Source organism: Symphalangus syndactylus, chromosome 6, assembly GCF_028878055.3.
Source record: "Symphalangus syndactylus isolate Jambi chromosome 6, NHGRI_mSymSyn1-v2.1_pri, whole genome shotgun sequence".
Taxonomy (NCBI): Eukaryota; Metazoa; Chordata; class Mammalia; order Primates; family Hylobatidae; genus Symphalangus; species Symphalangus syndactylus.
Window position 1 is genome coordinate 78,819,900 of NC_072428.2, and position 26,598 is coordinate 78,846,497.

The window sequence follows — 26,598 nt, forward strand, 5'->3', positions numbered from 1 at the left end:
ATCTTAGAAGAGAGGATGGCTCAGAAGAGAGAATGGCTAAGAGGGGGTCAGGAAGGATGATTTTCATTTTTGCACCATTTGTTTCAGTAACAAAGTAAAGACAATGTAAACTGCCTCCAGCTTGTTGAAAAGATTAAATTCTCACTTTTGCAATGAATCATTCTAAAGAATGGTAATAACTGCAGAATCTCTCTGTCATTAATGGCACTGAAGTCACAAATGCCTTTCTCAGAGAAGGGCTTGGCAAATAGCAATGCACCTTTCATTTCCACTAAGTAGTCAACTAACCTACAGGCTGACAGGAACATACGTTAAGAACTGTAGTAACTTCATGAGTCTATGCCTCTGTGTGGTTATGAAGATCTCCCAAGGAAATAAGAGCAAGGTAACTATGAATAATGGGGTTTATCTTTCCTTGCTGAGCTTTTGAATATGTATCCTACATACTATGTAAATGATTCTGACTCTATCATATTCTAAATAATGACATCCCTTATTATACATGAGGCTTTGGTTTTCAAAATAAATGAACCAGCACGTCAGGCATATGGAGTTCCTGGAAATAAATTAGAATCTCAGCAAAAGCCGCATGCTGTTTGGATATTGCGTTTTTTACCTTAATATACTGCACATCCCTCCTTCAGGTGACAGATACTCTTGAGGTTTGGGAGGTCCATGTACTTCATGTTATGTTTGGTGCGTACTCTGGGATGGATCACAGTCATGTGGAAGTCCGAATGTCACTATATGCATTTTATTGGCTTTACCTTCAATAAATAGAACTCTGTCAAATGCCCTTCAGAAAGGTTGAGAGGTACTCATTGGACTGGGTGATAGGATGACCATTTGCATATTAAATTTAAGCTACATTAAGTAATGTGGAGAGCAGACAAGCATGGATATGCAAGTATGTACATAACCCTGAACTCATACGTCTTTTCATAATCTGTTGAACATGATCTTGAACCAAATGCAGTAAAGCAGTCAGAGGCCTTTTAGGACATTTCTGTCTTGGGCATTCTTTACTCTTGTTTCCACATGAGCTTGCCTTAGCTAAGAGCTCCAGTGTTTTCCACTGTGATTGTCAATTTTTATAGCATCTCTCTTATTCTTTATTTACCTGTAAGTGAATTAAAATAAGCTGTATTGTGAATTTGGACTTTTGGAGCCCAGATTTCATAAATGGGGAAAGCATTGCTTGGAGTTGTATTTAAATCTAAATGAATACAAGTTCTGAAATGTGGTTCCCCTACTTTTTTCTACACATCTGGACCCACCGAATTTTACAATTGAATTGGGCACTTGAAGCACGTCTCATAGGAAATGTCAGCACCAATAATTTTCAGAAGTTATGAAGGCATTCCGATGTAAATTTTGCTATCCTGGGTTGTGCACGTGAAGGAGTACATGAAACTTGGCCAATTGTGCTGAGCATACTTGATTTCCAATACCTGTTAATCCCTTCTTGTGAAATGTCAGTGTTTTTAAAGGAACCCAGTGATGACTGGTCTGGTAGTGATATTAGTCATGTTTCAGACTATAAGAGTGCTTATTCACTGATTGATTATTAACCTCTTGGAGCCCCTACTAGTCTGATATAAGCCATGTCTGACTAAGAAAATTCAGATTCCATGCCTACAAGCATAATCAGCCCATTTTATTCTCCCATTTACCCACATTTCTCTAGGTTAATGCATTAATTTGTTATTATAACATTGTGAGTATATTAATGCTAATAGCTAGAGGCACAGACACAAATGAAGTAAGCCAGGCTGACTTCCAGACCAAATCTTCTCTTGGTCAGGAATCAACCATCTAGCCCTTCCCATTTGAATCAGTACCTGCCTGATGGATGGGAGATTAATGAGTGTAACGCCTTCTTAGGATCTCCAGGGCTTCATCATTAGTATCTGCCACTCTAAAGCAAGAGTCCACAGAAACTACCTTTAATGCGGTCTGCCATCTTTTTTTATGTTGGGGAGCAACTTATTTTTCTAAGTCTAATAAATTATACTATGAGGACCATGCACACTCGAGAGCTGGGTGCCTCTCTCCATAGTTCAGGGAGCATCACAGAGTCCTGTAGTTCTTTACAAACAGTACTGCAATGTGGTTGTGAAAAAAATCAAGATCACTTCTCTCTTTCTCTCTCTCTCATTCTCTCTTTCTCTCCTTGCCCATGCCCCATCTCTCTCTGAGGTCCCTAACTTACCTGGCCTGCCCACTTTACTGGGAACCATTTAATGTCTGAGCATGGTACTTGAAAAGATACCTGAGCATAGAAATGATTCTACAACAGAAATGCCTGAGTTGTGTGAGTCTACTCAGCCAGTGAGGAGGATGCATTTGAGGGGCCTGCTGGTTCTATTCATCGTATTGTGATTTTCATCCTTTACTAGTCAGTGGCAGTGTTTATTTATAGGTAGACTGTTGTTGAGAATCACCACTTAGCATTATGGGCTATCTGGGTTGTAGTCACACTTAGCCACTTTACAAGTGCATTTTCTGCAGTGGAAATATAATTTATATAATCACCTTACAGGAAAGGGCTGGAGCTACATTGGTTCATGAGTTTGATGTCAGCGACGTCCATGGACAATGCCAGGCCAGGTTCCCTAATGGCTTATACATGCCACCTCCATATCGTTCCTCCTCAGAACATCGATTTCCCCTACTGTCCCTGGCCAGACCCTACTTATCATTTTAATACCTTTCAGTTCCTGTCAGTCTTCATTTTAGTATTCTGATTTTTTTTTTGCCCTTTTCTTTCTTTAAATATATTGCAACAGGGAGTTTAGAGAGGCTACATCAGGGTCCTCTAACTGATTCTGAAGACACAAGAGAATCTCAGAACAGATTTTAGGTTCTCCCTGCCCTCAAGCCTGCTGTATACTGCTTGGAGTCAGGAGCTTTTGGGCCCAGCAGCTGCGGGACAGGAGCCTCTCACTCCTGCCAACTGTGAGAATCACCAGCCAGGGTGAGGTACCTCATCCTGCTGAACATGATGTTTGCTTTTAAATCTAAAAACAGATACGATAATACGTTCCTCAGAGGCACTCTATATGGATTTGTTAAATGAAATAATGCACATAAACAGTTTAGCCTGGTGCCTGAGTCCTAAGTGCTCAGTAATTATTAATTACTGCCATTATGACTATTATTTTATTGTTCTTAATAGAACAGGTTAGAAACATGAGAAAGTTTTAGTGTAAATGCATATACATATAAATAAGGACACAGAGTCATAAAATAGTTTATATGAATCATTGCTGTAAGTTTCATGCCAGATAGTCCTTTAAATATTGAGCACACTGCACTTTCACATTTTAATACTTATTTTATGAATGCAGTTATTATGAACTCTTTCAGGTAGGCCAACTGTATGGAGTATTTAATGAATCATTTTGAGTAAAAGGTAGCCCTGTATTGTTTTCTTTCTCAGTTCCCATTTTATGGGCCCCAGTGTTGTGTCACTGTTTCTTTCCCCAACATTAGGCGCAGGTGGTGAATGTGAATGTGGCTTCCTGTCTATCATTCAACCTAGGATGATGAAGGAATTTAGATACTATGTGATAGAAAAATAGTGTTCTGGTCTGGGCATGGTGGCTCACACCTGCAATTCCAGCACTTTGGGAGGTGGATTATTTGAGTTCAGGAGTTTGAGACCAGCCAGGGCAACATGGTGAAACCTTGTCTCAACAAAACATACAAAATTAGCCAGGCATGATAGCATGCACCTGTAGTCCCAGCTACTTGGGAGGCTGAGGTGGGAGGATCCCTTAAGCCCAGGGATCAAGGCTGCAGTGAGCCAAGATTGTACCACTGCACTCCAGCATGGATGACAGAGAGAGACCCTGTCCCCTACCACACACAAAAAGTGTTCACCATATACTATGCATTCTCTCTCAATTTCTCTCTCTCTGCCCAGATACATAATATGTATTTATATATTTGTTTAACATATATGCTAAACATTTGCATAATTATAAACATACTGTAATAGCTTTTTAGTTTCCTAGGGCCAATATGACAAGTTACCAGAAACTTGATGGCTTAAAACATCAGGCATTTATTCTCTCACAGTCCTGGATGCCAGAAGTCTGAAATCAAGGTTTCCACAAGGCCATGCCCTCTCTGAAGGCTCTAGGGAATCATCCTCCCCTGCTTCCTCCAGCTTCCAGTGGCTCCAGGTATTCCTTGGCTTGAGGCTGCGTCACTCCAATCTCGGCCTCTGCTTTCACATTGCCTTCCTCTCCATGTTCCAAATCCCCCTCTGCCTTTCTCTTATAAGGTATCTGTCATTGGATTTAGGGTCTACCCAGGTAATCTAGGATGATCTCGTCTTGAAGTCTTTAACCTAATTATATCTACAAAGATCCTTTTTCCAAATAGGGTCACATTCACATATTCCAAGGGCTAGAATAGATGTGTCTTTTGGGGGTACCCCCTGCAAACATGCTATAATCATTTTGTCACTTTATCATTTATGTTAAGTTTAGAAACAAAGTTCATTGCTATAACTGTAAAACTCAAGCAAACAAGAACAATGGTTCTTAATAGCTGAAAAAGTATTTACCAATACCAAATGCTACTGGAATGTTGAGATCTCTGCAACATGAGGTTGAAGGGAGGCACAGTGCACACTTGTAGAAGCCATTTGAGGAAGTCTGAATTTTCATGAAAGCCATTAATCCAACCTGGACCACATGTCCATTCTTCCAAATGGGAACAGCTGTGGCAGGTCATGAGATGCATGTATCTGAAAAGGGGGGCTGTGGATCTTCCTTTGTGTTCTGCCTTTCAGAACCTGAGGAACTGATCCAAGCCAGCAATGGATGCTGGTGGAGGAAAAGTTTCTGCCAGATCTGCCTGGGCTTTAAGCCTCATCCTCTTTTCCCATCTTCACCCTGTGCTGTGATTGCCTTTGGGTTCTCCAGTGCCATAACTCAGAGATGCCCTCGTGTGGGAACATGGCCAGTTCACTGCTTTAGTTGTCATCCACAGAGCCCAGCAAGCTGGCAGGGTGAATCAGCATCAGGACATAGAACTGATACAATTTGATATTTTAACCTCCAGTGCAAAACTGGACTGTCATCTCAATTATTTTCTGGGCCCCACACAACCATTTGACTGGCAGGAAGCCCATTCTGCTAAGTGGATATGGAAGGTATTTTGGATTTCATCCTGACCAGAGAATTCACAGACTATATTTAAATCAGCAAGAAATGCTTATGAAAATGCAGACATGGTTGCTATTGTTTTTGCCTTTAATTTCCATCATTAAACAAGGCAGATAATGATGCATTACTGCCCATTTGAGGATTGGCTGAGCATTTCTAGAGAGCATTGAGACAGGGCTTCTTACCCTTTACTTACTGGGAGACAGCAGACTATGTCATGACTGGCACTTCCCTCCAGCTGCCTTGCTGACATTTAGCCAGCAAAAAGGCTTTGTCTAGATGCCTAGAGTGCTGGGGCATTCCCATGATGGGAACTCTTAAGCATATCCTTCTCTCATTTGTAGAGTAAAACAAAACCCACAGAAGAGTCTGACAGAGAATGGAAGAGAGCTAACCGTTACTCTGCCATGCACTGTACCTGGGCTTTGTCCATGCCATCTCATTCAATTCTCCTAGTGACCCTGTGAAGTAATATAAATGAATAAATGAAGCAGAATACATTATTTCAGCCTCAGGATGCTTATGTTTTGCTTTCAATTGCTACACAACACAGACATAATTTCCTATAAGGAAGCCAAATCCCAAAGAGATTAAATTACTTCATGGAGCTCATGTGGACCAAGCTGAGCCTTGAACCTGAACCTACTAACTGAAAATCTTTGCTCTTTCTATTACATCAGGTTGCAAGTTAATGCAGATACTGTGGTCCTGCCCTAATTCAAATTTCCCCTGCACTCTCAGAAGCTTTGGACCTGCACTCTCAGAAGCAAAGGGGCATTTGAGATGCCAAGCAGCCTAAGTCAGCTAAACAAGCTGCCTAGACAGCCCTGCAGTGAGCTGCCCTGGCACCCAACTTCTGCTCAGAGGCTTCAGGAAAAACCCTCATCAGCCAGTGCAGTGTCCAGAAAGTTTGTAGGTTTTTCATGTAGTGAGAAAACCTGCATGTGAGTCCTGCTTAGGATTCTTACTGCTGCGTAGCTTTGGGAAAGTCCCTTAATGTCTCCCATCCATCTTGTCCATCTGTAAAATTGGGATAAGATCACTTATTATGCTTCCAACAAGAAGGATGATGAGGGTAAAGATACACTGTAAACTATAAAAATGACTGTACAAATATTAAGGTGCTATTACAAGGAGATATATAGACTCAGAGATAGATGAAGACAGTCCCTGGCATTATGAATTCCCCAACTGTGATCACTGCCCGTAAACACCCCAGGCTCGCACAGAAGCCTAAGATGCAAAAACTTTACCACTGTTTGTGCGCAAACACACCAAGCCATCTAAGCACTTTTGTTCTCGTACAGTATTGGGTAGGGGACTTTTATGATTGGAACTTGACAATATTTCCAAGGCCAATGTTTTGTTGACATCTGAACTTGCACAAATTGCCTCATGTGATTTATCACACTAAGTAGATGCCTAGTAAATATTTGTTGAATGGATAAAAGAATGGCTACATGCCTTCTAGATTCTTTTCAGTGCATTGCAAAGGTTACTGTCATCATATCAGGGAGAATAAAGTGCTGACCTTGCAGCCATCCTTGTCAATGCCTGGGTGCCTCTGCTGCTGCCTACCAGGGCAGCCCAGGGCAGTCTTCAGGGCCAGGGGCCAAGGTGGCAGCCCCAGAACCATCCTTTTGTCAGGCAGCCCAGGGGTGGGGGTGCCTCTGAAGCCTGCATTGACATATAGCATCTCTTTTTAGTAAAAGTGCCTCCCCAGTGCCAAGTACCCTGCTCAGTTGCAGGTCATGACTTTTTCTCTCTATCAATTATTTTCATGAGTTGCAGGTCTGAGGTTTCCCTCTATCAATTATTTTTGGATTTTGACTCCTGGATCAGTAATCATAATGCTAAATTTTGAGATGTCAAGCCAACATCCTGAATATTCCTGACTTCCTCACTGGGCGATGCTGAGGAAGAAGTAGTTTCTGATACCTGTCACTGTCTATGTTTTGTTCTATCAAGGAAGACACACATACCACCCCGCCCCCCCGATAACTATGATCCTTGGCCTTGTGCCTAAAATAAAATGTTCACTTCCTAACATCCCTTTTCACATACTTCTCACTGGAGATAGACTTTTATGAATTTTCTATTATGAGTTCACGGGCACATGTGATTACGTCCCCTTCGCTTTGCAATACAGAGATGTTACCATGTGACTTGACTGTCCCGAGGCCAAAAAACCCATAAAGATGACATACCAGGCTTGTTATGCTCACTGCTGCCTTTTCATAGCTCATTGCCGGCCCAGGTATTGCACTTTGGGGGCAGAGTCAGAAGCTAATTGAAGCGGCTGCCACATCGCATCTCGCAGAGAATCCTTTCTCTAACATGTGTGACTGGTTATGTCTCCATGTAGTGATTCCTCTCTTTTGCTGTGCAAAGCATAACTGGAAATATAAAGTCTCGGGGAAGAGGGACTTTCTTCTTGATTGGAGTGAAAATGTGACAGAGGCAGGACTTGTTGAGGAAGTACTTGCTTCCATGGCTGTCAGCACTTTCCTCTAACAGAGTGAGCCATTTTTTCCAAAAAGTGTTTTTTAATAATCTTCCTGCGCTTTATTTACTTCAGTCCATGTTAAGAAGTTTTCTGAGTAGATGGCAAAGAACAATTCTTAAAATGTGCGAATACCAAATGTAAGATAAAAAACATAATTGCAGTTTAGACTTCAGATTTATTTGAAAAGGGGATAATGATAGTAATTACCCAGTTTGAGTTTTGTAGAAGGCTAATTAGATCCCCAAAGCATTTGTATGCACAAGGAAAACCATAAATACAAAAGACCATCTGGTCCTTATCAGCTTACAACACTAACACTGTCTGTAATTATTTTTTCTATACTGTTTTGATGTTGACATTTTATGGAGCAATACATTCTATGCTGGTTAGGGAATAACCTACATTTCTGAAAAGCTGGGGGTTTGCCCCCTTTTTTCCTAATAAAAGTTTTAGGACTCCAAAGGCAAAGAAGACACCGCTTTTCAGAAAAAAACAGGTAAACATCTTTTCACTATACCCATTGTACTAGAAATGTGTTGTTTATAAACCTCTCTGGCTTATCTGACTTGTCCTATTAGTAACTTAGTCTATTAAATGCTTGGATTCAGTTAAGTTTCTTTGTTTGCTTTTTTTTTTTTAGGTAAAATTGGGAATGACACATTTAGCTGTGTTGTGTGTGCATAGAAATGCAGCCTTCATTAGTCACTACTTTCTATAGTTAGTGCTATCGCTGGCAATTTAGATATTACAAAAGTATTTAATAACATTATTTGTTTTCATGTTCATTCTTTGTCTCCCCTACTAGTGTGTCAGAGATATTTGTCTCATTCATTTCATTTTATCTCCAGTTCCCACAACATTGCCTTGTACATGGTGGGTATTCCACAGCTCTTTGTTGAAGTGAATGGGTAAATGAAGTAAAATATATGATTTAGATTTACATCATGTATTCTACTTCATTTATCTGATCGCTTCAGCAAATAGCCTCTGGATGCTTATGACTGATTTGCTATCAATTGTTACATAACAACTAATCCCAAGATTTAATGTCTTATAACAACCAACATTTCATTAGATTTCAAGATTCTATAGGAATTCAGGCAGAATCGGATGAGAATTCTTTAGTTCTGGATGGCATTGATGGGGGTCACTTGGTGGTGGTCAGCTGGTCGATGGACTGATCTAGAGAGTCCAGGACAGCTTCAGCATAGGCCTAGTTCATAAAACAGATGGATGGAAGGCTAGGCTCAGTTGTGACTATTGACCAAAGTACCTGCATGTGGCCTTTTCTCATGGCTTAGAATTTCTACAACATGGCACATCAGGGTTGTAAGAAGTCCAGACATAATGTGCTAGTTGTCTGAGAAGATAAGCCTGAATTGCCATGACATTACTTCTACCATATTCTATTGGTCAAGCAAGTCACCAAGGCCAGCCCAGATTCAATGGGAGGATAATTAGACTCTTCTTCTCCATGAGAGAAGTACAAAAGAAATTGCAGCCATCTTTAATGTTTCATGCCAGCTAGTTGAAGGGAAAGGCATACTTACTGAACAACTCTAAAACAATGTTTAAACAAAAATACTAAGTTCCGTATGTAGAACTCTCACGTTAATGCAGAGTAAGAAAATCAACATGAGGAAGGAAGTCTTCATGGAGGTCAGGTTTGAGTTTTGAGCTGAGCCTGGAAGAGTAGATAAGTTTCAAGTCATGAAGGTACTGGAGAAGGGTATTCCCAAAAAAGGAACATTTTGCTTAAATACGGATGAGCACCCAGAGTTGTCAACACTGATAACATTTCTCTAGCAGCTGTTAGTTTGCAGTACATTCGTGATAAAAGGACATGACCATCACCATTTTTGGAAGGACTGTGTAGGAAACAACATACACAATTTCTAAATGTATTTTCTGTGAAATGCTAATTTCATCCCTCATTACAGAATCCCTTGTGAAAATCATACTAGGCATAGCTTTGTTAGACCTGTTCTGCTTGCGTCTTTCTAATAAGAACTAGGACAATTCCTATTTTCTTTTACCCATTGGCTTTTAGGATACTCAGACCCAAGATTGAAACTGAGTCAATAATGTTGAGCCCTCCATTTGGCATTTTTTCAATATCCCCTTTTCTTTGATCCAAATACTTTAATTATCTTTCTGTTTTGCTCTTTTTTAGTATGAAGGATTTGCTTTAATCTCTCTCAGAAACTCTCCACACATTGAGCAACTTAGAAAAAAGATATATAAAGATGAATAAATAAAAATTTGATCCTTATTTTAAAAGAACATATAGTTTAGGTAGGATTCATATACAGGAGGATGTTATGGACAACAGAACATTTGAGGAATGGACTCCAAATAATATAATTGCTCAAAATTAGATGAACAAGGTGAATTGTGGACACTGGATTGAGTCTTTGAAAGCTAGGATGAAGAGCCTAGTCATAATTGGAAAAACTCTACATCAATATTACATAATATTTTAAACTGATACAGCATGCACTTTTCTGAAGAAGTTAAATATTTCAAGGACATTCTGAACTCTTCTTCATCTAGGAAACAGGTCAGAATTCTTATAACGTTTTTTAGCCCAATAGCACTGAGGGCTCAACTGAACAGTAGCTTCTACCAGGGGCTCTGGAAGATGTCAAGTCCAGTAAGATACATTTCCTACTTCCAACGAGCTTACAGTTTTGCAACCAATAGCCTATCAGTTAAACGGAATTTCCTCAATCATGTTTCTGGATCTTAATACCTCTGACCCTCTAAACAAGGAACACAGGAAACAGTAGACATTTGCTTCATATTTGGTTGGAGAAATAGATTGCTCCAGGATAAGCAGGGCTTTAAAATAAATGTTAAAAGTACAGAACAGGAAATTATCAAGCAGAATATGTGCCTGTCTTCATGCTGTATGTTCATCCAGTGAAAAAATATGCCTAGTTTTATTTCACTAGTAGACCTGGATTTCAGTAGGTTGATTTCATCTGTTAGGGATAGAAGAGCCAGAAAGAGGATTTCAGTAGGAATTCACCTGGCCATGAGGACAGTGGTCAAGGAACGAAGACATTGGAGGCAGAAGGTCTTTTTCTCTTCCTTCTGGAGATTTGGTCTCTCATGCTCCATTCCTATGCCAGTAGTGGTAGGTAGGGTAGGGAAGATGGCAGAGTTCTTTCTGGGATGAAAAGAGCAGATGAATTGCATTGCCATGTTTTAGTTAGGAGGAATGAGGCTTTCTACAAAGAATGTATATGAAGATGATTACTTGAAGAAAAACTATAGTCATTGACCCAACTGAAAATCAGAGGAAGTGCTTTAATAGTTTTGCATATAAGTGCACCTTTGACCACTCTTACCTTTGGGGGTGTGCTGTGCAGGCCCCTCCAGGACTAAGTCACCAGTTCCTCCTGCTTCTGGAAGTGTTGGCAGTTGATGACTCTCAGCTGATTCTAGGAATAGCCTTCAGGTGAAGAGAGCCCCCTTGCCCTCTCCAGGGTTAGGTCCACATCCGTGAGTATCTAAATGCCTGGCCTGCCTCCCTCAGAGCAGAACAACACTGCAGTACCTTCCCAGCTCCAGAGCTCCTCCTGGATCCACTAATGCCTTTTGTCATTCATTTTCTCCCTCTGCCCAATCCTACTCCCTTTACAGCCCCACAGCTGTTGACACATTAAGCTACATGCTCATCTCCACCTCAGTTTGCTTCCTGGAGAATCTGAGCCCAAGACATGGACCATCTATAAAATTGTGTCCCAGAACCAGGATTCAACAAACAATTGTGATGGCCATGCTCGTTGCCTTGGACTGGTGCCAGGCATGAAGAGCCACATTTAAATAAGGCCTATGAAGACACTACAGTCAGAAGCTGTCCAGAAACAAGTATGGATCACACCGGAATGCTGCAAAGTATCTCTGGATTACTTCCTCCAGAACTGAACACTGACTCCCCTCTCCTTCTGCTCTCCCTTCTGTTTTCATCTCTTGTTTCTACAGCCCTGTTCTGAGTCCCACCCGCTCCATTTATCTTTATAATTTAGCTGCAAAATGCACCTGCCCAGTGAGGCATAAATGGTGATATTTGTCTCTCATATTCAGTGTGTGGAAAAGTGTCGGGGCACGTGATGAAACAGATCTCACCCTGGATTGTGATGAAGACTGGCATTTCTCCTAATTATGAAGAATATAGGATTCCTGGATCTATTGATTTCCATTAAACTTGTGTAGAGTTATGAATCTTAAAATGGAAGTTTACAACTGTAGATACCTTAGGATAGCGTTTTATCGCAAGCAGGACTCTAGAGAGCACCATACAAATCAGCATTTGATGCTTGTCTTAGGGTTTTATGATTTAAAGAATTGCTTGCACTTTATTTGCAACTATATCCCAGCCATCCCTTGTAATTCTGGCCTGAGTGAGGGAAAAAGCTATTGCCAAGGTGAAGGCAGAGCTCTAGACCTCTCCTGAAATTGGTTATTTTCTTCCTTCACTCCCTTTTCCTTTTAGCTGCTGTTGAGGACTTGTCTCCTTATCATGTTGCCAGTGGGTCCCTGCTCTGGATGTCCATCACTCATGATTTGGAAAGATTCTCCCCAAAGTTGCATAGCAGGAGTTTTGATTGCAGCTCAGCGCTTTGTTAGCCAGACCCTCATCACAATGGGCTACACACATCGCCATGGATCTTTCCTACTTTTTCTTGTGGGCATTTAGTGCTATAAATTTCCCTCTACACATTGCTTTGAATGTGTGCCAGAGATTCTGGTATGTTGTGTCTTTGTTCTCGTTGGTTTCAAAGAACATCTTTATTTCTGCCGTCATTTCATTATGTACCCAATAGTCATTCAGGAGCAGGTTGTTCAGTTTCCATGTAGTTGAGCGATTTTGAGTGAGTTTCTTAATCCTGTGTTCTAGTTTGATTGCACTGTGGTCTGAGAGACAGTTTGTTATAATTTCTGTTCTTTTACATTTGCTGAGGAGAGCTTTACTTCCAACTATGTGGTCAATTTTGGAATAGGTGTGGTGTGGTGCTGAAAAAAATGTATATTCTGTTGACTTGGGGTGGAGAGTTCTGTAGATGTCTATTAGGTCCGGGATGTCAGAAAAATGAAACTGGGCCTTCCATCCTAATTTAAAGCCAGATGGGTCTGCCTTAGGTACATTCTTATGTCAGCGATCTAGATATTAGATGGTGAGAGATCAAAGTGAAATCATAAGTGAATCCTCCTTTCTTCATTATCTTTTATTCTTTCAGCGAGCGTTTAACACCCACTTTGTACATATATATATATGCACCTTCTTTCTCTTTCTCTCCATTTTCTTTCTCCTTTTCACTTTATTTCTGTAGGAAATAATTGAAGTCATACCCAAGGAGACTGCTGGGTGCTTACCTTTGTATATGGAAGAAAAGTTTCACCTGACTACCTAAGAGTTATAAAACATTAGAGAACTGATGAACAGGTCTATAGGAGCTGATTGAAATGCCATTTTTTTTTTGCCATTATGATTGGATGTATACCTTGCACTCTACCAGAATGCTGGTGTCTGTTCCTTCCAGGAACAAGAGAGGAGACACTGGCTGCTCTTGAGGGTTATTTGTTCTAGCCTGTGGTGGAGATTGATGAACTATTATTCCTTCTGCTTTACAAGATCTTAACTTTCTGATGACACGAGTCTTCCAGATATTGTATTTGTTCCCTGTATGCTGGGGATTCTTGACAAATCTTAATATTCGCAGCCTCCCCACATACCTATCCTCCTGTTTGCACTCATTAATACGCACTGTCCTTCTCATTTCAACATTCAGCTATTGCTGAGTTCATGTGCTATTATTTTTCAAAGTACACAGGGAGTAGTGGTTCCTTAGCACAGTCTTTGGAATCAGACAGCCCTAGGAAGTGGACATACTGACAACAATTGGCTCTTCAACAACAAAAAAGCCCTGATTAGTAATGCTTGCTGATTTTTGTGGTGTAAATACTCCCATTGCAGCCAATTTCAAGCTACCAAAGTGAAGTCATTGAACATGGAATTGAGAAAGATGAAAGCACAATTGGTTCTCATGAGCTGGTGCCAGACACCATCATCCCTAAGACTGAGCCCAAGATCACCCCTTGCTAGTTCTGGAGATCATTACATAGCTCCTCTCAGTCTCACCTTCCTCATTTGTGAAATGAGGCTAATATGAAAATACTTACCTTAAAGGGATATTGTGAGGATTAAATAATATTTCATGAATAGCACTTAGTTTAGCAGGAGGAACATATTAATAACGACCATTCAGTAATGGATAGCTAGTTAGCTAGGTATGCTAGGCACCTTAACCTCATCAGTAATGCAGCTTGCTCTCTGGAGTAAGCATTCCTTCGGATGAAGTTTTCAGTATAAACCAACTCAGTTCATGATGTTGGTTTCAGTTGTGGAAAGGGGTTGGCCTCCTTTGGTTTGTGGATATACTTAACAAAGTAAGGCTGGTAGCCCTGCTCATCTCCTATAGTTCCAGCATCTTCTTTACTTTACAGCCAATTGTCAAATGGCTACTGTTCACAAAAGAGTCTGCCGTGCTAGATGTTGGGAGGAGAAATGCCTGAGTGTACCTAGACCTCGCTCAGGCAGTTTGTGGTTTAGTGGAAGAAGACAGGAATGTGTGCAGGTAACGTGGAATTGTGAAGACGGCTGGGCTGAAGGGAGTCAGGGAAACAAGCACCTTTGATGCTACAGGCTACTTCCCATGAGGGCCCGTTTGGGCTTGGTCAATGCACTCAACTTCAGGAACAGGCACAGTATGGAACATGCTTTCCTGGTGTGTGAATCATTCCCAAGTGTAGAGTAGAAAAGGCTTGTGGCTCCTCTAATCCCTTCTGGAACTATGTGTTCCTTCAGATCAGAGTCTCCATGGGGACATCTGTGTCTTCTAATAGGAGTTGAGGCACTTTTTTTTTTTTTTTGTCTTAAAGCAAAACCACATGTCCCTACTACATTCTTGCTCAGTCAATCTGAGTCAAGGGTGCACAATAAATTCTTTGAAATTGTATTCATGATGAGAGCAGACACCTCTGCCAAAATTTTCAGTCCCCTGCACACTTCCAGATTTCCGGTTTTTCCTCCTCCAGTCTATTTTCTTCCCCCAGATTGTGTAGGGAATGCGAATCCGCCAGGTCACCATTTATCTCCGTTAGGCCATGCCAAAGCTATAGTTGTCAAAATTTTACTCCCTAGCTCTTAAACTTCTAAGTGTTTGATGTTGTGTCTAACATCACAACATCTAGGGGATGCTTTTCCTTAAAGAAATGAAAATCAATTTGATGACTTGCATAAACTATTCATTTCCATTGTCTATCTTTTCCTCTGGGTGTAAACACTTTGAAGGTAAAGGACTCACTTTTATATACCTAGCCCCACAGAGAGCTGACAGTGTGGAACACATAGACTCACTTGTAATCATCTCAGCAACCCTAGGAAGGAGATATTGTTTTATGTCTTTTATATACGTATTGAAACTCAGGGTTTAGTAACAACTCCCCTCTGCAGTCATGGGATGTAACCAGGGCTGACTCCAAAGCCTCTGCTCCCAGGCCTTGGCAGCCAGCACCCCCACTTTTATCCACTGGGCACAAGGCACTACCCCTGGACACACAAATCCATCTGGAAAAGACCTCCATTCTCATTGAAACCACAGGCCATACACATACATTGGTCTGGCTAGTTAAGAAGGTTAGATATTCAAACAACATAATTTTAAAATATTTAATTTCACTGTTCTTTTAAGACCATAAAACTGACTTGCTTTTAAGAATTTACAAAGACACTTTGAAGAGGTAAATTTACAGAAAAATCTGGCCCACATTTTCCAATAAAACTGGTCCTGTGTTCCTCAGAGCCACAAACAAGGCTTTGATGAAAACTCAGAAATCAGTAGCTTGCCTAGGATGAAGAACAAGAGGCTTCTCCTACTCACACCCAGTTCCCCAGAGACCATCTTCTTCCCATGGATATTTCCCTTTGCTTTAATTGCTCCTCAGAAACCGGCAAATGGGAGGAAAGGAGTCTAAAGGCACTGAGGCTGGGAAATGATAGCTGTTCTTTGGTATATGTATGTGTGTATCCCTGTAATAATTTCCCCTTTAAATATAGAAGCTGGGAAGACGCTTCCTGAAGGTGCTACCACCTCTTCCAGCCCTGGCTTCTTCCTCATTTCCCTTCGCTTCTGTCCTGCATTTGGGCTCACACTCTTTTTAAAATCCCCTTCTCAGACAGGCACAGTGGCTCACGCCTATAATCCCAGCACTTTGGGAAGCCGAGGCGGGTGGATCACCTGAGGTCAGGAGTTCGAGACCAGACTGGCCAACATGGTGAAACCCTGTCTCTACTAAAAATACAAAAATTAGCTGGGCATGGTGGCACATGCCTGTAACCTCAGCTGCTTGATAGCCTGAGGCAGGAGACTCTCTTGAACCCAGGAGGCAGAGGTTGCAGTGAGCTGAGATTACACCATTGCACTCCAGCCTAGGCAACAGAGCAAAACTCTGTCTAAAAAAATAAATAAATAAATAAAATTAAATCTCCTTCTCTGCTTGACAAAAGTGTGTGTGTGTGTGCTCACATGTATGCATGTCTTTCGGTATCCAATTAAAATGTTCCTCCTCCATGAGACCTATTTGAATGCCCGAGCCAGAATTCGTGGAACCTACTTCTGTGTCCTGGTGGCACTTTCTGTCATGCCACTGGCCCACATCTGCTGCCTTGTGGTATTAGCAATTATGGCTACACCTGGTTTCAGAATATTACTGAAAGCTGATAGATAAGCTCCTTGGAGACAGGGGGCCTGAATCATCCATGCAAGTTACCTTCCTACCAAGATGCTCTGTATACTTCAGTGTTCAGTAAAGGCTACCAAATCATATCTGCCTTCCAAAAATTTACTGAAATATAAATGTTCTGGGGACACCCAGAACTCCCTTTACTAAAGCAATTGGTTGCTCTAGCAGTATTAAGAGACAATGGGGTTTGTTTCACAATAGAGCTTAAATCATTACATTAATTGTTTCCATATGTTGCAGTTGGAAAGTCCAGTTCCTTGTTATTCTTCCTACTGTGATCCTAATAATTTACATTGTCTCTTCTTGGCTGCCGGACTGTGAGCCTAATTAGCATTAATTCTTGAGTGAATTTTAAATATATCCACTATCCTCTCCTGTTTTTCACTGGAATAGATTATTTGTGCTGTCACTAAAGCAGGGTCTCTCATGGTTCTAGAAAAACCGTTTCTACACACATTACCTGCCACTTCTCACAGCTGTCCATAAATCCCATAGCAATACCAAAATATTTCTAAGCTTTTCCATCTTTAGTTTTAAATTTTGCTTGCAAATTATTAAATTACCCCATTATAAGGTATTGTTTATTTTTCTGTAGCATATTTTCAAATTAGCTTAACTATCTTTCTTTGCAAATAGTGGCAAAAATCCACTCACTCAAAGGACTTTAGCTACATTGTACCCCGCTGCAGCATTCAGGAGATAAACTGATGAGAAACTAGTTCATTACACATTTCCCTCAGAATCCCAACCCACCTTTCAATCTGGTTTCCCATTACTTCTTTTCAGTTCTGTAAGTTCCAGCCGGAATGGGTACAGTTTGGAAATCAGAGAGACTAGCATCTGGAGCATCTATACATGGATGATTCACCAAAATGGACCTCTTGCCTGTATGTCCAGTTTTCTTCTGAACACACACATTCAGATGGCTAACAGATTTGTCCAGCTTAAGATGTATATAACAGAGTTCTTGGTTTCTCTCTACTGGGTCCTCTTACCTGCATTACCAAAACCTGCTGCTTCTTGCTGCTTTTCCATCTCCCTAAATGGTGCTACCGTCTGCCTAGCTATGCAGGCCAAAAACCAAAGCACAACAACGAAAGATAAAACAAAATAGAAATAAAAAATGTGACTCACCCATTATTTATCTCTCTCTTTTTCTTACTCTTCACTTCCAAGCTGTCAGTAAGTCCTATTGGCCTGTCCCTAACCCAACCACCACTACTGTATTTACTGCTGAAACCCTGGCACAACCATCATCGTCTCACCCAGATTACTGCAAAGCACAACAGGTCCGTCTGCTTTTATTCCTGTTTCCTTTGCTCCAGTTCCACACAGCAGCTAAAGTAATCTTTTTTTTTTATTATTATACTTTAGGTTTTAGGGTACATGTGCACAATGTGCAGGTTTGTTACATAGGTATCCATGTGCCATGTTGTTTTGCTGCACCCATTAACTCGTCATTTAGCATTAGGTATATCTCCTAATGCTGTCCCTCCCCCCTCCCCCCACCCCACAACAGTCCCCGGAGTGTGATGTTCCCCTTCCATGTGTCCATGAGTTCTCATTGTTCAATTCCCACCTATGAGTGAGAACATGCAGTGTTTGTTTTTTTGTCCTTGCGATAGTTTACTGAGAATGAAGAAGTAATCTTTTTGAAAGAACAAGTCAGATCATATCAGTTCCTTATTTATCACCCAACAATAACTTCCTCCTGAAAATAATAAGATTCAAGTTCCATAATATCCTGCGTGACCTCACCAAGTCATCTCCTTTTCCTCTCTTCTTGTAGCAGCTTCCATGGCCTGCTTTCATTCCCTCCTGTAAGTTCCTACCTCAAGGCATTTGTAGCCCCATGGGTCTATAATGACCTCTTCCAGGTTTCTGAAAGGTTATTGTTTTCTGGTAATTCAGGTCTCAGTTCATATGACACCTCTTCAGTCAGGCCTTCCATATCCCTCTTACTAAAGTAGTCACTCTCCCACTCAACACTATTCACCCAACATGTATTAGTTATCATATGGCATTCTCCTTCTGGCCTGTATCACTATCTAGGATAGGTGAATGAATGAATGAATGAATGAATGAATGAATGAGATGGGTTACTTGTCTCTTCTCAGGAGTACACAATATCTTGGAGGACAGCAACAGGGTCAGTTTTGACACACTCTGTATTTCCAGCACCTAGAACAATTTTTGGCATTGTGAGGACAATAAATATTGAATGAATTAATGACCGATTGAATGAATTCAGGAATACTGGCCCTATCACTTTGGGACCATGGACAAATTGCTTAATTCCTCTACATTTGTTTCTTCATCTATAAATTGGTTTTATTGGCAGGACAGAGGGTAATCATTACATAAAACTCTCAGTAAAATAAGCAATAATCATTGTTCATTATGACTGTTGTTGTTTTTCTGTATATTTCTTTTCTCATCATCCCATCTACTTACTCCTGACTCTTTGTGCTTGGTTCCCCTTAAGGTACGCCACAAACCTTCCCTGGCCCTCCCAGCTAGAAGTGCCCTCTTCTGACTCCAACTTCCCAGTGTGTTTGCCTTGAATATGGCTCTTACCCACCCCTCTCTGCCTGTGTTCAGCTATTCAACGTTTCTTTATTGCCTTCAATGGACCAAACATTTATGCTGGGTGCAAGCATTTATTTTTTTGGTCTATTTCTGAAGCTTGCTTAGAAGCCTCTTGAGAGCAGATCTATGTCTCATTAGCTTTGTAACCTCGCATTGTCCAGAGTTACGTCTTTCATTTAGTCCTCATTTCATAAATATGCAGTGAATTACTGTAACTGAAACTTAAGCTACTGGATGCATTAAACCCATCCCATTTTGTCCATCACCACATTTCACAGGGAAACAAGAGGGATGGGGCTGTGAGATACTTGAAATATTTGCACATCTTGCTGCCAGAGGCCCACAGAGTTTTGGGGTTATGAGCCCCTAGAACTAGGTTGCTCAGCTCCACATTTGATTCAAACTATCGGCTCTGCTCTTTTTGACATACGTTCCTACTAGGAACTTTGATTACCAAGTCATCTTGGATATAGAAACAAAATTATACAGTGTTCAGTGGTATAAAGATGGGGCTTGGTTGTTGACTTTCCCTTTGTCACAACTAGAATACAGCCAGTCAACACTTGATTAATTTCCTTTGTTCCATTAAAATCTACCATAGTGCTGATCTAGTGACCTAGGGGCTCACAAGCGAATCCTTGCCCTGGGCAAGGTCCATCAGCCTCCAATGTATAGATGCCTTTACTACTTTACTTTCCACTTCATTCTCAAAAACAAATATGTAGGAAGTTTTTATAATTCAAGCCACCTGCTCATTGCACGTAGACATCTTCTTGATGTAATGGCACAACCAAACCGCGAGACACCAACATAAACTTTCCACTACAATGGCTTAGACCACCATTAGTTCTGCTTTTTTTTGCCATCCCAGTAATGGATTCTTAAGTTTAAATTTACTTTCTAATTCACAACAACTGCAGTTTTGTTAATTACTTTAAATGGTTTCTGTGTAAAAAAATACTTAGCATTAATGGCATTCTTTGGATTTTTAAGAGTGAGTTACTTTCATTAATTAGCCAGTTAGTATAGCATATCTGGGTAGAGGACTTTATCAGCTTGGATTTCATTTTATTGATGGAAGAACTAAAGCAGATTGATGCAGACTCGACCCTTGGAACTCTTCGTAAAATGTCTTTTACCATTTATTGTTTTACCACTTTCTCCTCTGCTTATTTTACCACATCTTCCCACCCCCTAAACACCTGGCTTACAGATTGTAGTGTGTGTGTTAGGGGAGGGGGTGCAGGGGGTAAGGTGGGCTGGGGATAAACAGCTGTGGCACAAAAGAAAATGTACCAGTACCAGGGATTAAGCTAGAGAAGACCCTGTTCTACAGGAAGAGTGTTGGTTGAAGCAGGGGTTTATATTTCCACAGGAAAGTCACATTGTTAAGCATTTTTCAGATCTCTTTGTATAAAGCATGCCTGTTTTCCAGTGGTATTACCAAAGACCCCAACCCCAGAATGGGATTGGGCTGATCCCCTATTACTCCAAGTGGCTGGTTATCCCCAAAATATATCTCCAGTAGTACATCCAGCCATCTGCCCAGTAAACTAAAGTGAGTAAATTTTGCTGAACAAAGATAATCATGAAAGGGTGAATGTATTCATTTCATGTTTCCTGGGCAATAATTTTGCTGGCAGAAGTTCAGTCAACAGCATTTGATTATTCTCTGCATTGTGGGCACGTAGACAGGAAGTAGTGGGCACAGCCCCGGACTCTGAGGTAGCCAAGTTTATGTGAGGGCTGTGAAATTAACATGTAGAGTACGGATGAGTGCCTTCAATGGGCACTGTGAAAGGAGACATCTTTACTTTTACAAATGATGGGATGTTGGAGTGTGCTGTGGAATTCACATATCTTTGAAGCTCTCCCAGATGAGTTACACAGCATTTTGTCATTTGACCAACTAGGAATATTTATCAAATTTTCAGAGGACATAAAGATAAAAGGGACAGTGAATACTTTCAAATATTTCATCAGGATTCAGGAAGACCTCAGATGCTAAGAACAGGTTGATGAAATCTAAATTAGTAGAAACTGGATTGAAATTCAGTTCATGGCTCTAAGGCCTGGGACATGTTAGACCCAACAAATCCGTTACAAAGGATAGGATATTCCTAGCACATTTTTAGTGGTCAGGCAATATCTGAAATTTCATGTCCAATTCTGCATTATGTAGACCAGTGCTGTTCAATGGAAAAGCAATAGGAGCCATATATGTAATTTTAAATTTTCTACTTGCCACATTAAAAAAGTGAAAAAAAGGCTAAAATAATTTAACAACATATTTTATTTAGCTCAGTATACAGGAAACATTATAATATTGACATTTAATGAATATTAAACACGAATAAGATATTTTACATTTTATACTAAGTCGTCAAAATCCAATGTGCATTTTACGCTAACAGCACATATCAATATGAATGTTATGTTTTCCTCAGAAATACTTCATCTGTATTTAGATTTCATGAAATTTACAGTTGGAAAAATAAGCTCACTTAAACAAGTTGTTCCAAATATATTTGAGAATTGTCCAAAAGTGGAATTAAATATAAGTTTTTAAATTTAAGTTTGAACTATTTAAAATTAAGTGAAATTCACAAGTCATCTTCTCAGTTACACTGGCCACATTTCATGTGTTCATGTGAAGATATTAGCCATCATATTGCACAGCACAGGTTCAGATTCAGCATCATTCACAGCATGGTGAGTGGGGTGAGGCAGGGTCTCAATCAGAAACAGTAGGCAAGACAGGGCTTGCTTGGTGTCTGTCAGAGACACAGGGGAGGATGCTGGACTGAATGACCTCTACCTTGCTCTGAGTTCATCCAGTTTTTCAGAACCCAGCCCCAGCGATCTTGCCCTTTTGCCTTGCTGCCTCCCCAGAGGCTGCTTAGTGCTGACTTAAGTAAACAAGCCCTGAGCAGTTTTAGTCTTTCGGATATTTGCTGTGCCACGTGTTTTCTCCAGTTCTTCTCTAAAAGTAAAGATGCTTATAGCTCCTTGAGGGCCCATCACATTTTCTGAATGGATAAACTCTCCTTTAGAAAGACAGCTGCCTCGGCGTGCCCCATCAGCTCAGCATAAGCCCTGTTCAGTGAGCTGTCAGTGCCTTATGGGTAAAGGGTGTAAAAAGTGGTTGTCCTCAGTGACTCGCCCATTGTCATCATCGTCATCATCATCATCATCATCATCATCATCATCATCATCAATATCAACATCAACATTGCCATCACTCTCCTGGCCCCTTTTCAGTTCATCAAATCCTCACTATCTAGCTGCAGGCTCCTGTTTGGGGATAGGGGACACTAAATTCTTGTACTACATATCAAGCTATGTAGGTTATGGAAAAGAGAAAAGAAAAGAAAATGTGGTAGGCGTTTTTATGTAACTTGCCAGAGGGAAGGTGGACTAGCTCTTCCTACCTCTTTCTAACAGTTGAAAATACTAAAATTCACAGAGGCTAACCAGCTTGCCCCAGCTCACATGAGCGGGGCTTAGATGTAAATCCAAGTAGGGATTGATTCCCAAGTTCTTGTTATTTCTGTTATTCATCCCTACTGAAGAATAGAACTCAGGGAATAAAATAATACAGGTTCCCATTGTAATATGATTGTGTTGTACATTGAGTTTCTACAACCAAATGAAGGTGCAGTCGTTAGCCTAGAAAGCTGGTGGGAAAATTACTTTTTTTACTGCTTCGTTATCAGTTCATAGACCTAAACTTCAAATAAGGATTCTACTTCCACTTTTTCTTTCTATGCATGCTCACAAATATTATCTTACACCTTTTCTCACACTTCTTCATAATTATCCCTATTTTGTAGATGAAAAATTCAGGAAGTCTCTGAGAGGAAAAGTAGGTGTTTCAGGTAAAAACATTTGTTTCTTGTGAAATAATATCTCAGGAGGGATGCTACCTAGGTTCAGACCCTCCAGAGCATAAAAGAAAAAAGGTGAGAAGCTGATGGTAGAAGATGGCCTTGTTTCTATATTGTGAGTTATGAGTGCTGATTGTCAGTGATGAAGACACATTGCAGGAAGTAGCCAAGCGGGAGAAATAAGCAGGGTGGAGGTGGGCTGCCAAGAGCATCTCAGGAAACTCAGACTGGAACTCCTGCAATTGTGGATGCCAACTCTATGAATGTGTTGTCTTTACATAGTAACTCTCTGAGAGAAGTTGAAAAGGTACTAGGAAAAAATGGCTGAAGCATCAGCCAAGATTTAGAGCCCTTTCTTGTGGTTTTCGCTTAGCTACATGTTGAGAATATGGCTGTACATTCCAGGCGGCATAGAGGAGAAACTCAAGAGTAAAGCCACTGCAGACTTAGTGCAGCAATGTTATGCACCACTTAGTATTCTCTTTTTTTTCTTAAGCTAGTGAACTAGCAAGAGTTCTACATAATAACAATCCAAATAACTCATTGAATTTCTAGCAACATTTGTTTATTATTTATTATTATTATTGGCAAACTGAACATCTAACCTGAGAGTAAAATGCTGATATGAAACACATGACCATTTGTGCTGCTGGGACAGGGTGGGGGTGGGGAGTTTATAAAGATACCTTTAAATGCATGAAATAGATGCTTTTCCTACATTGACACTAGAGTTCCAACAGAAGGATGATACCAAGAGTGTCTCAGTGTCTTTTGTGATGTCCTAGAAATTGATGAGGGCCAGGGTAGGGGTGCCAGAGATCAGCAGGGGCTGGGCAATGAGATAAAAAGGTCTTTTAAGGCTTGAGCAGAGGTATGTCTGCTGAGATGTCCAAGAGCAATAACTGAACAGTCATGCTAGGTCCAGATTGCATCCTGCTCTTGCCAGTGGAATCTTGTCTTAAGCATGATGGAGTGGTGTTCCATGGTCAAGACTTTTGAGAATGGTTGAAATTAGTATAAGAGCTAGTATGATGTCAAAAAGAAAACAGGAAACAAGAACTCTGGGTCTCTCATGCTGTGATTTCAATTGTGGTCTTAAACTGTGGACATGGCCTTTTCTTGTTCTGGATTTTATGGCTTTGAGATAAAGGTAAACCACAGAGTCAGCCGTTACTGACTTCATGGGCTGAAGGGCTTTCATCATATAGCTGTCACTTAGAATCTTCTCTACAATCATAAGCACATAAAATATGTCTTGTTCTAGCTTATGTCTTAAACAGCAATGGCTGTCTTCAAGGTGGTGATTTATCAACACTTAGGTCCAATGGCAATAAGAGTTGTATCAGCAGACCTAGTTAAAGTTAATCATTGAAAAAATATTATTCTACCTCTACATCTACACATAAGTATTTTAATCTGGGCAGTTCACTAGGTAAGTATTTGATTATGAAGTAACATTAGTCACAGGAGTAAGCAAAAGAAATGTATTTGGTAGTGTTGGAAATGGCTCAAAAACCCAACAGCAGCCAGTGGAGCTGGGAGGCAAGGCAGGGGTGAGCCAGCAGAAGAGGGGTGGCTTTCCAGGGAAGGCCCATGTGGTCAGCTGTTCAGACGCTGACTGTCCAAGTGCACATCAAACACACAATTACATCTGAGGCAAGGATACACAGAAATATTCAGGGGATAACCTTGATTAAAGATGGTCACATGAAGCAGTCAGAAAGGTGTGTGGTCTTTTGAACCCTGGTGGTGATCCATGATGTATCTGAAACTGCCCCACAGCTCTGAGAGGAGATCCCATTACCATATGTGGTGAACCCTTGAAATAAATTCAGTTCCAAGATCCACATCCTGCCTCTGAGGACCCCCTAGCATCCATAAAGACAGTTTTACATGTGGATTCTGAGGTGTAACCGATGGGCATTAATGTGTGTGGTGTGGAGTGCTTTTTTTGGACTCTGCTATGATGCACTGGTGTCTTTTTTTTTTAAGAATATGTTGACACATGCCCATTCAAATAAATAAATGGTCCCATTTCTACTGATCTGTTTGGAAGCATCAAGAAGTTCACATGGGGGAAAAAACTCATTTGTCTTTAGAAATTGCAAAGGGGAATGTTTCTGAAAGAACTGAAGAGGAGAGGCATTTAACAAATTATCAATAAATCAGCATCTAATTTTTTCCTAATATAAGCCCTGGTTATTTATATAGTTCAGGTGGAGATTGTGAGAAAGGAATTATAAGATGGAGAAATACAAAGAATCTTTGTGTTTTGTTGGAGAGCCAGAAGAGCTTCAAGCAGATTTAAGATGCGTGCCTTACACATCTGTGAATGTGGGTGATTATTATGCAGAAAAGTGACTCTCTTGGTAGCCAAGCAGAAGAACTGTATTTTTTCTACCTCTATATTAATATTATTACAACTGTTATTATAATTATCAGAATGAGATTAACATGCCAGACCAGACCAGTATAGATACAGAAGGAGCTGTATTTTATTACCAGAGTCTAAGGACATATCCATTCCTATTGGCACTCAAAATCCAAGTTGCTAGTGCCGTGTCAACTAATGTGAAATAAGAACAGGGCATATTATGCCAGGAGCCATTATAAGGAGCAGGCACAAGTAAGATGTCAGCCATGAAAGCATAGAAGAAACTAGAGGTAGCATTTGGGAGTGGGGAGCATTTTCCTACTTGTTTCTGCATCTCTAATTCTTGAGTGATGAGAGAATTTACAAACAAGAGGATGCCTCTTCTTTGAGGTCCACTTCTCATTACTCTGCTTCCTTTTCATGGAGTATTTGTGTTAAAATCAAAGGTTGAGCCATGTTGTTTTCCTGGAAGATATTAAACTGCTGACAACTGAGGTTACAGCCTGGATTTAGCCATAGTCAGAGTCACAGATGCCTGTGTTTTCATGCAAGTAGCAAAAATCACTAAGAACATCTAATGAGTACATAAACATCAAAACCTCACAATTAAATTGCCAAAGAAAACACATTTTCCCTCTTCTTGTGCTATGTACATGGAAGTCTTGACACTCTGGGCTGTGCAGGAAGGGTCATGATACGTAGAGAAGCCGGATGAACACCAGAGAAAAAGGAAGGTCTAATCTTTGCAATTTTGTCAGCTCACTAAGTCGTTTGTCATGTTTCATCACATCATCTTGAATTCTTTATTCCCCACTGGGAACTGACTGATCAGCCCTGAAGCTTTTAGCTGGCAATGTGATAAGAAGTCTCTGTGCTCTCATGAGCACAGCAAAGAATGTTGTATGCTGTAAGCCCAAGGAGCCATTCCACTCAGCACTCCTTTAGTTAGGATGTCCTGTGGGAATGGCCCGGCTCCTCACAGACTCCAGTTCATTGCTGGAGACTGGCTTAGGAAGACTGTGATGGGGTAGGCTGGAAGACATAAGACCATGCACCAGGGTGTGAAGCACATGTTCCGGAAGCCCAGAGGAAGTGGAAATTGTTTAGAACTAAGAGAGTTTGGGGGAACACTTTAAGGCCAAGCTAGCTGAAACCTGAGACAGTTCAGATTTCAGCACTTTGAGTGAATCTGGGTAGAAAGGGAATTCCAAGCTTTGGAAATAAGAGCAACTATGATGAGGTGTATTGCGG

At 40.7% G+C, this 26,598-nt stretch overlaps 1 protein-coding gene and 1 long non-coding RNA gene across 3 annotated transcripts in view; one reads left to right on the forward strand and one right to left on the reverse strand.

Moving 5' to 3' along the window:
• Positions 1-26,598, forward strand: part of FAT3 (FAT atypical cadherin 3) — a 575,495-nt gene that overhangs the window by 306,996 nt on the left and 241,901 nt on the right. The gene's annotated exons all lie outside the window — the stretch shown is intronic.
• LOC129484762 (uncharacterized) lies at positions 9,171-12,241 on the reverse strand. Of its 2 annotated transcripts, XR_010121457.1 has the most exons (4): positions 11,948-12,241; positions 11,040-11,850; positions 10,718-10,858; positions 9,171-9,370 (listed from the first exon to the last, which is right to left on the reverse strand). It is a non-coding gene; the product is annotated as an uncharacterized lncRNA (long non-coding RNA). The 2 variants fall into 2 exon arrangements; XR_008658515.2 differs by having other exon boundaries at positions 11,040-12,241.